Source organism: Sinocyclocheilus rhinocerous, unplaced genomic scaffold (genome assembly GCF_001515625.1).
Source record: "Sinocyclocheilus rhinocerous isolate Xijiao unplaced genomic scaffold, SAMN03320098_v1.1 scaffold1189, whole genome shotgun sequence".
Classification (NCBI taxonomy): Eukaryota; Metazoa; Chordata; class Actinopteri; order Cypriniformes; family Cyprinidae; genus Sinocyclocheilus; species Sinocyclocheilus rhinocerous.
The window spans coordinates 399,294-410,337 of NW_015633719.1; the positions used below are offsets into that span (position 1 = coordinate 399,294).

The following is an 11,044-nucleotide window of genomic DNA, read 5'->3' on the forward strand; positions in this document are numbered from 1 at the left end:
CTTGGAAATATGAAATATTATTACCCTGTCCGTCGCTCAAATGGCTCTCATGTCAGAACTTTTCTTTCTCTTTATATCACTTGTATAATAAGCGTGTGGAGCTGATGAGTTTTGATTTCTGTTTTCTGTAGAGTTTCCAGTCTCTCTCAGCACCTCCTGAATCTATAGACGTAAATGATGATCTCTTCAGTTCTCTCTTCTCTTTTGATGGTCTGAGAGAATCTGTTCATCAGCTGGGAGACAAACTGGAGGATTTCTGCAAAGAGGAGCTCAAGAAGATCTCAGATAGAGGTAAAGTTCTGGAGATTCATCTGCTCTCAGAAACAAGTCCATCATCATCTCATATCATAGAGAACATCATATTAGAAATGTCTTCGAAATAGATGCAGGATCATGAGAATCACACTGTTCATGTCTGTTGATTTCCACAGTCATAATTACCAACATTGATCTCTGGACCAGGAACGACTTCCTACAATGTAAGTCAGTAAGAAAACAAGCAGAAAAACTCACTGAGTGTGTTCATGTTCTTCCTGTAGAAGCTGAAAGAAGAGTTTTATAATTGATGATGTAAATGATGATTTGTACAGGATATCTGGTCATCTGAGACACTGATGATACACTGAACATGAAGAGTTCAGCTGCATGAAAAGATCAAACAGATTCATAATTCCTGATTCTGATGTGTTTTATCTCCATCAGATTCCCATCAGCTCACTCTGGATCTGAACACAGTGAATAAACGCATCCGTCTGTCTGAGAGCAACAGAGTGATTACTTACACTAAAACAGTCCAGTCGTATCCTGATCATCCAGAAAGATTTGATCATTGGTGGCAGGTGTTGTGTAGAGAGAGTGTGTGTGGACGCTGTTACTGGGAGCTGGAGTGGAGTGGGAATAATGGTGTGTATATATCAGTGTCATATAAGAGCATCAGCAGGAAGGGAGAGGAACTGAAATAACATGTCAGAATAAATGTGTGTAATAAATCCTCATATAGACAGTAATATAAGTGTGTGTGTGTGTGTGAGTTTTGCTGAGCAATATGTATTACCCCTCAATTACCTCATTACCTCCTTTCTATTTGTACTGTCAGTTTAGTTCTGTTTTTTGTCTGGTGTTATCGAGAGACCCAGCTCATTCCCACCACAGAAATCAAGCCTGAGTCAATGCCTGCTAAGGAGCTAGAGCTAGCAAACCACATCAGTCCTAGAAGAGGAGCCCAAGATCCTGGTTGATCAGGTGTGTGAGCCGGCCAAATCGTCCATACTAGTAGAGATTTCAGTGGAACTAGATGAGCAAAAATGGCTAATTGACTGAGAAATGGAGGTAGTGCTTCCCAACCTGCCCACCCATGAACCTTCCACCTGTGTGTTTTCATTGTCACTGATCCCATTCAGCTTAGAGTCTCTGATGTCACCAGCAGTCCCATCCAGCACAAAGTGTTCTTCATTGCCACCAGTCCTGTCCATCACTTCAGCTCTACCTCCGCTGGTGCCCTTCAGCCCCTCAGCTCCACCATGCAGCCCTGATGCACCTTGGGGCTTCCAGTCCTCAGCTCTGCCCTGGCTTGAGGAGTCCCAGGCTCTGCCTCATCCATTATGCCCCCAGTTCCACCTTGACCCGTTGACTAATCGGCTCCGCTCTGGCTCTTTCCCCCGTAGGCTCCACCTGGGACCATTGTCCTGTCTGTTCCTCTGAGCTCCCTCATCCCATCGACTCTGCCCTGGTCAGTTGTTGCTCCATTATCACCAAAAACTTCCAGGATCTCCGCTGCGCTCCATATCCCTTCACCCCTACAGCTCCGTCAGGCTCCTCCTTCCTTCAGGCTCCAATGCGGTCCTCGCTCACTTCATCGTCACCACAATCCTCTGACACCTTGGCTCCTCCACAGCCGATCATTGCCAGAACTCCGCCTTGGTCTCCAGGTCCTTTGATATCACCGGGTCTCTCTGTCCATTGGACGTCGCCTAGGCCTCATCTCCCGGTGTTACCTCTGTCAGTCAGGCTCAAGTTTCCACCTTGGATCCTCCCTCCATCAGTTCTGCCATGGGTCACCTCCATCATGTCTTTCTCCTGTGTTGTTCAAGGATCTTGTCAGCTGTCCACTCCTTCATGGTTCCTCTCACTGTCATCTCCTCAGCTCATGCGGTGAGGCCAGGCCTTCCCAAAGGAGGCGTTATGTCACAATTATGTTTTGGTTCTGTCGTCATTGTGTTGTTAGACTTAGTTTCTCAGTTAGTTTGATTAATCATTCCTTTTACCTGTTGACTCATTAGTTAGCTTGTTACCCCCATCTATTGGTTCTGCTCCTTTGTCTGGCGTTGTCTGTGTTTACTTCTGTGTTATGGTTGTGTTTTACTTAGTATTTTGCATCTAAATCTGTTTCATTGTCCTCATCTCCACAAACAACTTGATAGATTAATGGTCACACTGACATGCAAGTAAACAAATAAAATATTTGTATTTTCAGTATTCAAGGGTTAAGTGTTGATTATATTTATTTGACATTTTTATGATTTAATTAATTATTACCTTTTTATCAACTCACAAACACACTACAGTTTTCACATTAAGGCTAGTTGGGGAAACGCTAGTGTAGTGTAATGTTTATTTTTATAATGTTGATTATAAAAAATGGAATATTATTCTCTTTGCTTTTTTATATTAATATGGTATGTTTAATGCCAAGTTTAAAACACGTTTGATAAAGAGTAATCTAAACGTAATCTAAAAAGTAGTCAGAATACATTACCTTAAATGAGTAACCTAAACTACATTACTAACTAGAGTTTTCATCATGTAATCTGTAATCAGTAACAGATTACAATTTATTAGTAATTTACCCAGCACTGCCTATCATTGGATGGTGGCAGGTCATATGACTCATCAGTAGCGGCTCCTGCCAGCCAGATGAAGATTGAACCCATATTCCTTTTAGAAAACAGATCCATCAGTGTGATCATGAAGGAACTGTAAATCTGGACACAGTTTTCAGTCCTGCAGTACAAGTGTAGTAATTAGGATGCAGCATTACTGTAGTTTTTAAGGCTGTTGTTAAGGCTTGTATTCTTTGTGTGTTTGCTGAGACTGACATTTAGTAAACATTTCATGCTTTACAGACTCACAGAAACGCCTCTTTTACACACGTCACTCAAACACAGAACCAGGAAACAGGAATCACATGAGTTCAGGGAAAGAGAAACTGAAAGTGCAGCTGAGCTGTTGTGTGTTTGTGTCTCTGTATTATTGCAGTAAAATGGCAGAAGCCAGAATTTCTCAGGATGAGTTGACGTGTCCAGTGTGTCTGGATCTCCTGAAGGATCCAGTGAGCATCCAGTGTGGACACAGTTACTGTAAGAGCTGTATTACAGGCTGCTGGGATCAGGAGGATCAGATGAGAGTCTACAGCTGTCCTCAGTGCAGACAGACATTCAGTCCAAGACCTGCTTTAGCTAGAAACACCATGCTGGCTGAACTGGTGGAGAAACTGAAGGAGACCAAACTACCTGCAGACTGTGACGCTGGAGCTGGAGATGTGCAGTGTGACGTCTGTACTGGAAGAAAATACAAAGCCGTCAAGTCTTGCCTGATGTGTCTGAACTCTTACTGTCAGAATCACCTTGAACAACATGAGAGTTGGTTTAGAGGAAAGAGACACAATTTGACTGAAGCCACTGGACAACTGCAGGAGATGATCTGCCAGAAACATGAGAAGCTCCTTGAGGTTTTCTGTCGAGAAGAAGAGAAGTTTGTCTCCGTCTCAGTTCAGACTCACTGAAGCCTGAATCACTGTGTGTCCTAACAGCGCTCTGCACAGACAGCAGTGGAGGACAGTGAGAGGATCTTTACTGAGCTCATCCGCTCCATTGAGAGAAGGCGCTCTGAGCTGATACGGCTGATCAGAGATCAGGAGAAGACTGCAGTGAGTCGAGCTGAAGGACGACTGGAGCGACTGGAGCAGGAGATCAATGATCTGAGGAGGAGAGACGCTGAGCTGGAGCAGCTTTCACACACACAGGATCACATCCAGTTCCTGCAGGTAACAGAGATCTAGAAGAACAGGTTCATAGTGGACTTGAGCAGATCCTGCTGTGACAGAGACTCACAGAGAAACATTTCATGAGTGTCTTATTATATAATCATCAGTCAGACTCTCATCTGATCATCTTCTTCTGAAAGAGACGCTGATTACAAATAGCTTTCAGCTCTGGAAATCTCTTAGGAATCATTTCTCTGAGCTCTTTCTTCAGGAAGATATATATAGTTGTCAAACACCACTAGCGCCACCAACAGTTCAAAACTTCACTGACATTTCAACTTTATACCTCATTTTTCCTTCTAATGTTTTTACATCATGGTGAAATCAGTGAACTCAATAATACCGATTCTGAGTAACATTCATCAAAATTGTATCAGGTGATCTTAAACTTGATAAAATGGATTTTCATTTGCCTGTGACATATTGATGAATTTCACCATGAAACCCCGAACATGAAGTGAGGCTGTATATTATCAATCAGTCCCACAAGGATTTCGCTAGATATTTTTTTGATTTTTGCAGCCTAAAATGACTGAAGCAGCTTTTCAAAAAAAATGTGTTGATATTTGCATAATTTTTTATGTTGTTTTGCAATGAAAACCCACCAATAATCATGATGTCTTTATGTAATTAGTGTCAGTAACAGTAAGAGTACAATTACCTGTAAATGCTTTTGTGCATAAACACTGAAACTGTGTTTTTGTCACAGCAGCATAGAAATAGTCATAATTCTGCTTTGCTGAAAATACAGAATTAAGTTAGACACAATAATTTGCACACTCTCACATAATCACCATGTAATCAGTCAAATTATTTAATGTTTTTACCATTTAACAATTACATTGTCTTTTATGTGATATTGTTTTTGCTTTTTATAGTGATTATTAGTGATTGCATTCACTAGAAATATTAAAGTGCATATCCAGTTAAATAATGTACTTTATTTAGATCTAATCTAGGCTACTGGTGAAATCAGGTATTATGGGGAATAGCAAATATTCGCCCCAATATTCATTATATTCAGTATCCATATACTAGTTTAATAGAAGCCTTCATTAAAGCTCTAGTCTAGACACGTTCATTTGTCCTGCACGCTGAACACGGAAATATAAACAAGACGTTTGATCATTTGCGCAGCCGCGCCTCTTGTAGCTCGTTTCAGAAACCAACAGGTTGTAAAGACAATAGACGTGTAGGTCGTGAATGAATGATTAGGAAAGATTACTTGGAAATATGAAATATTATTACCCTGTCCGTCGCTCAAATGGCTCTCATGTCAGAACTTTTCTTTCCGCTTAAATCGCTCGTATAAGCGGCGTCCCCGTGTGGAGCTGATGAGTTTTGATTTCTGTTTTCTGTAGAGTTTCCAGTCTCTCTCAGCTCCTCCTGAATCTACAGACGTAAATGATGATCTCTTCAGTTCTCTCGTCTCTTTTGATGACCTGAGAGAATCTATCCGTCAGCTGAGAGACAAACTGGAGGATTTCTGGAAAGAGGAGCTCAAGAAGATCTCAGACAGAGGTAAAGTCCTGGAGATTCATCTGCTCTCAGAAACGAATTCATCATCATCTCATATCATGGAGAACATCGTATTAGAAATGTCTTAGGAATGGATGCAGGATCATGAGAATCACACTGTTCATGTCTGTTGATTTCCACAGTCACATTCACCAACATTGTTCCCAGGACCAGGAATAACTTCCTACAATGTAAGTCAGTAAGAAATCAAGCAGAAAAACTCACTGAGTGTGTTCATGTTCTTCCTGTAGCAGGTGAAAGAAGAGTTTTATAATTGATGTAAATGATGATTTGTACAGGATATCTGGTCATCTGTACTGATACACTGATGATACACTGAACATGAAGAGTTCAGCTACATGAAAAGATCAAACAGATTCATAATTCCTGATTCTGATGTGTTTTATCTCCATCAGATTCCCTTCAGTTCACTCTGGATCTGAACACAGTGAATAAATGGCTCCGTCTGTCTGAGAGCAACAGATTGATTACTTACACTGGCACAGATCAGCCGTATCCTGATCATCCAGACAGATTTGATTATTGGCATCAGGTGTTGTGTAGAGAGAGTGTGTGTGGACGCTGTTACTGGGAGCTGGAGTGGAGTGGATGTGTGCGTACATCAGTGTCATATAAGAGCATCAGCAGGAAGGGACGGAGTAATGAGTGTGTGTTTGGATATAATGATCAGTCCTGGAGTTTGCTCTGCACTCCCTCCAGTTACTCATTCAGACACAATAACATAAAGACTGCTCTCCGTGTAAAGTCCATCAGCAGTAGAATAGGAGTGTTTGTGGATCACAGTGCAGGAACTCTGTCCTTCTACAGCGTCTCTGACACAATGAGCCTCATCCACACAGTCCAGACCACATTCACTCAGCCGCTCTATCCTGGGTTTACTGTTAATAGAGGATCATCAGTGAAACGGTGTTGATGAATCAGAATAGATTGATGAGAGATTCTACCCATAATGCTTCGAGCTGCATGATAAATCAGTAACAGTGAGATGTTATAGAGTCTCTTCTCTTCATTACATTAATTCTGCAGCTGAACTTCTGTCACTGAAATAACATGTCTGAATAAATGTGTGTGATAAATCCTCATAGACGGTAAGATCAGTGTGTGTGTGTGTAAGAGAGAGAATGTGTGTGTGTGTGTGTGTGTGTGAGAGAGAGAGAGAGAGTGCTGAGTGACAATGTGTATCTGTGCTTTTCTCAGCCTTTATTTTTTCATTGAGTTTAGTATAGTATTACATCAATCATTTTATTATTACTATCAGTATTACATTCAAATGACCACACAGTCAATAAATCATTTTCGTTGCCCCTTTCAGTGTTTCGTGTTCTTCTGTCTTTTGGTGTCACAGGCCGCTGTTTTTATTGTCAGGCATTTAATTGTTAACTATGTCTCAAATGTCCCAACAAGGATAGTAATACCAGTAAATTTTGACATTTAGGGTTAGGGGTAAGGTTTGGGTAAGGGGATAGAAAATACAGTTTGTACAGTATAAAAACCATTATGTAATTTCTCCACAAAACGTGTGTGTGTTCAGTAGTCACCTCACTGGAGAAGCAGGTCAGCTGACCTATTAGCAGAGCTGTGTTCTAACTGTTTATATGTAATCTGGATTACATAATCATTCCAAAAATTTGGTACATTTACATTTATTAATTTAGCAGATGCTTTTATCCAAAGCGACTTACAGTTGAGAACAACAAGCAATTCATCATAAGATGGCAATGAACACGAGAAGTGCCCGTTATACAAGTTTTCAGTCATCGTTGCAAAACAATAAAAGCTAGGACAGGAAGATATTAAAGGAAAGTAAGAGCATAGAAAAAGTGATAGATATGAGTTTTCAGTTGTTTCTTGAAGACTGTGAGGGATTCTGCTCTCTGGATGGAGTTAGGTAGGTCATTCCACCAACAGGGTACAGTGGGAAAAAAACCTCCTGGAGAGTGATTTTGTGCCTCTCTGCGATGGGACCACGATCCGCCGCTCATTTACAGACCTCAGGCTTCTAGAGGCGATGTAGACGCATAAGTGCAGGGGAAATAGCTTGTAGGAGATGTGAGGAGATTTGGGTCTAGAGGGCAGGTGGTAGGGTAACTGGAGAGGAGAAGTTTAGAGACTTCATCTTCGAGAGAACACTGTAAAAAATGCAACTGCATATTTTCCAGTTTACAAAACCTTTTGAGTCTCAAATATTAAAAATGCTATTTTCTTGAAACTACATAAAAACCCTTGTCAGATCATCAAAATTACCCCAAATGTTGTCCCAACTAGTCAAACACAGTTGTGTGAACAGAATTTCATATTGTTGAAATGTTAAGGCTTTGTGAATTCCCAGCATGCACTGCAGCATGAATAAATGATGCAGTTACTGTTATAGGATTATTGTTTTGCTGTTTGCTGACTTCATTTAAACTTTTTGTTGTTGTTTTGTCATTATTGTTAGTTATTTGTTGTACTGTGATGTAAAAAGCTCATCTTTTTGAAAATTGTTGATTGCCACCGTTCTTTGAGTGTCTTGAGGCCTAGAGTATGTTCAACCGCTTATATCTGCATCCTGGATATTTTAGGCTTGTAAGATCTTAGCATGTTTTGGTTGTCACCATTCTTGAAGTTTATATGTCTAGTTTTGAAGCCTAGAGTGGTCAGCCACTCTTATCCATTTCCTGGATGTCTTAGTCTGGTAAGTTATTTTATAAACAAAGACAATGTTGTCTACATATTAAACTAAGTTATCCATTAAGGTTTCTAAAACAATTCACTGTTTGTCATTCGTAAATAAACATAAAATTAATGATGTGGTGACTTTTTACACATTTTTTTTTTTTTTCCATTCAGGAAACAGAAAAAAATTAATTACCTCAACGACAGTAATAGTTGTTTCAGTTGATGTGACAAGAATTTTTCTATTAGCAAAATAAGACAATCAGCATTGCATGAACAAACAAATTTACGTTGGCTAAACACCTATTATTGAGAGAACTCAAAAGTCTTTCTGCATCAAGCTGCCTTTTTTTTTTTTTACGTTTTCTCAACTATTTATTTTTTACAGTGAAGGAGGAGAGAAGATGACTGCTGATGCATGTTGTTTTGTTAGTGAAGTTATTAGCAAAATCATCCGCAGTTAAAGTGGTGGCAGAGGAGGACAAAGGAGAGTAATATTGAACATTTATGGTATGACAAATTAAAAAATTTAATTAAGTATAAAATTAAGGTAGAAGAATATACATCAGCAGTTTAGATATTAATAAATACGTTTTTCAACTATAACAGATCAATTCACAGGTTCTGATAGATTCAGGGTTTTGTGTGACCTAATACCACATTGCTGTGCTTTTAATTCTCTTTTTATTTTTGGTTAATTTACCAGGAGTTTTTTTTTGTCATTTTATTCAACGTCAGACTTCAAAACGACTTCTGTATCATTACTTCTTCATTTGTGTTTTCTGATGTCAACATAAAAGTTGCTAGTTAGTTGAAATGCCCATGAAGCCTCGTCCAGCTCATGTGCATGACACATTTTTCATTATAGGAGATTTTTATTAGCGCTGGTCTTGTGCTCAGACCAACACGTCTGTCCTTCTAGGTGGAGAACATTTCTTATTTATGGATCTTTATCCCAGAGCTGGCGGGTTCGGTGGGAAGTGCAATGGCTTTCGTATGTGTGCAGCTTTTTCAGCTTTCATTTTCGTTTTCTAAATAGATCACGTTAAGCAGGGAGGGGAAGGGGGTACAGTAACTCAGTTGGGAGGGCAAGGCCCGTGAGTCGCTCAAAGTACAGTCACAGTACAGTTACTCAAGGCTGAAATCAGTGCAATGAGAGAACGCCTTCAGTGTATGAGTGTGTGTTCAGTAGTTCAGTAGTCACCTCACTGGCTGGAGTAGCAGGTCAGGTGACCCATCAGTGGTGGCTCCTGCCAGCCAGCTGAAGATTAAAAAAATAAATCCGACAGTGTGATCTTGAAGGAACTGTAAATCTGGACACAGTATTCAGTCCTGCAGTACAAGTGTAGTAATGAGATCGGACCACACAAAGACATGATTTTTTTATATAAGACTAAATATGCTATGCCCTTAACCTACACCAACCCTAAACCTACCCCTTACAGAAAACTTTTACAAAATTTTACATTCACTTTGCAGTATCTGCAAAATGTTAATTATTTCACCAAAATAAGAGGGATCATACAAAATGCAAGTTTTTTTATTTTAAATTTTTTTAGTACTGACCTGTATAAGATATTTCACATAAAATATGTTTACATATAGTCCACAAGAGAAAATAGTAGTTGAATTTATAAAAATGGCACCGTTCAAAAGTTTACATACGCTTGTTTCCTAATACCGTTTTGTTACCTGGATGAATTACAGCATTTTTTGTTTTGTTTAGTGATAGTTGTTCATGAGTCCCTTGTTTGTCCTTAACATTTAAATCGGAAGGATCCCAATTGGCACCAAGGAGGGAGGGTGGCCACCTGAAGACGCCAATGAAGTAATTACCCCTGCTCCCACTCAAGATATCAAGAAAATGTTGATTATTTGAAAGGGTTGGGATACCAAGTCATATACACTCAACAGCCATTTAGTTTTGAATGTTGAGACACATCAGTCATTTTTATTATTATCAAAATTACCTTTCAATTTAATAAATAATTTTCATTATTCACCTTATGTAGCTCTGGCCCTTTTCAGCGTTTTTTAAATTTTTTTTTATCTTTTGTCTTCCAGTGTCATGAGCCGCTGTTTTTATTGTGCATTTAATTGTTAATCGTGGAATTGATTTTTTGTGTGAGTGTGTGTGTGTGTTCAGTAGTCCCCTCACTTGCTGACAGCTGACCTATCAACAGTGCTGGGCAGTAACTGATTGCATGTAATCTGGATCATATAATCAGATTCCAAATTTCCTAACAATTATTTTTTTCTCTCTTTTAATGATCCTTTCTTAAAATCATACTGTGTGTCATGCCAGTTCGCTTGGACTATATTCACAAATGTCATGTAAATAATTTAGCAAATCATACTTCTGAATTTGGGGGAAAAGTTCGTCTCAAGCAATTAGATCATTATGAAACAAATAATTATGCAAGTTACTAAACACTGGTGATGTATAGCTGTGAAACACTGTCTTCATCATATCCAATGTCCTTCAGTAACTGTTGATTCTGGAAGTCTAGACAAAAATATTTCAAACCTGTAAGGCTTTGAGCGTGTAATGTCATTGTTGTTTTAATGTTTATTAATGTTTGTTCATATAATGCAGGGATTCCCAATTGTTTTTGTCAGTCAAACCCATTAAAATAAAATATTTACTTGAAAAATCTCTGAGGAAGTTAATATTTCAATAGTCTCAGCCTCAGACGTCACGCCCACGGACCGTTGGCTAAACGTCTGATGCATACGGGACACAAAAGTGGAAACACTTCAGGAGTGTCGAAGTCATCATCGGATTGGTTGAATTATACACGATTTCCG

The 11,044-nt window shown here is 39.4% G+C and overlaps 1 pseudogene; it reads left to right on the top strand.

Moving 5' to 3' along the window:
- The first annotated feature begins 3,259 nt into the window (after positions 1 to 3,259).
- The window catches only part of LOC107744742 (E3 ubiquitin/ISG15 ligase TRIM25-like), a 13,629-nt pseudogene continuing 5,844 nt past the window's right edge, over positions 3,260 to 11,044 (top strand).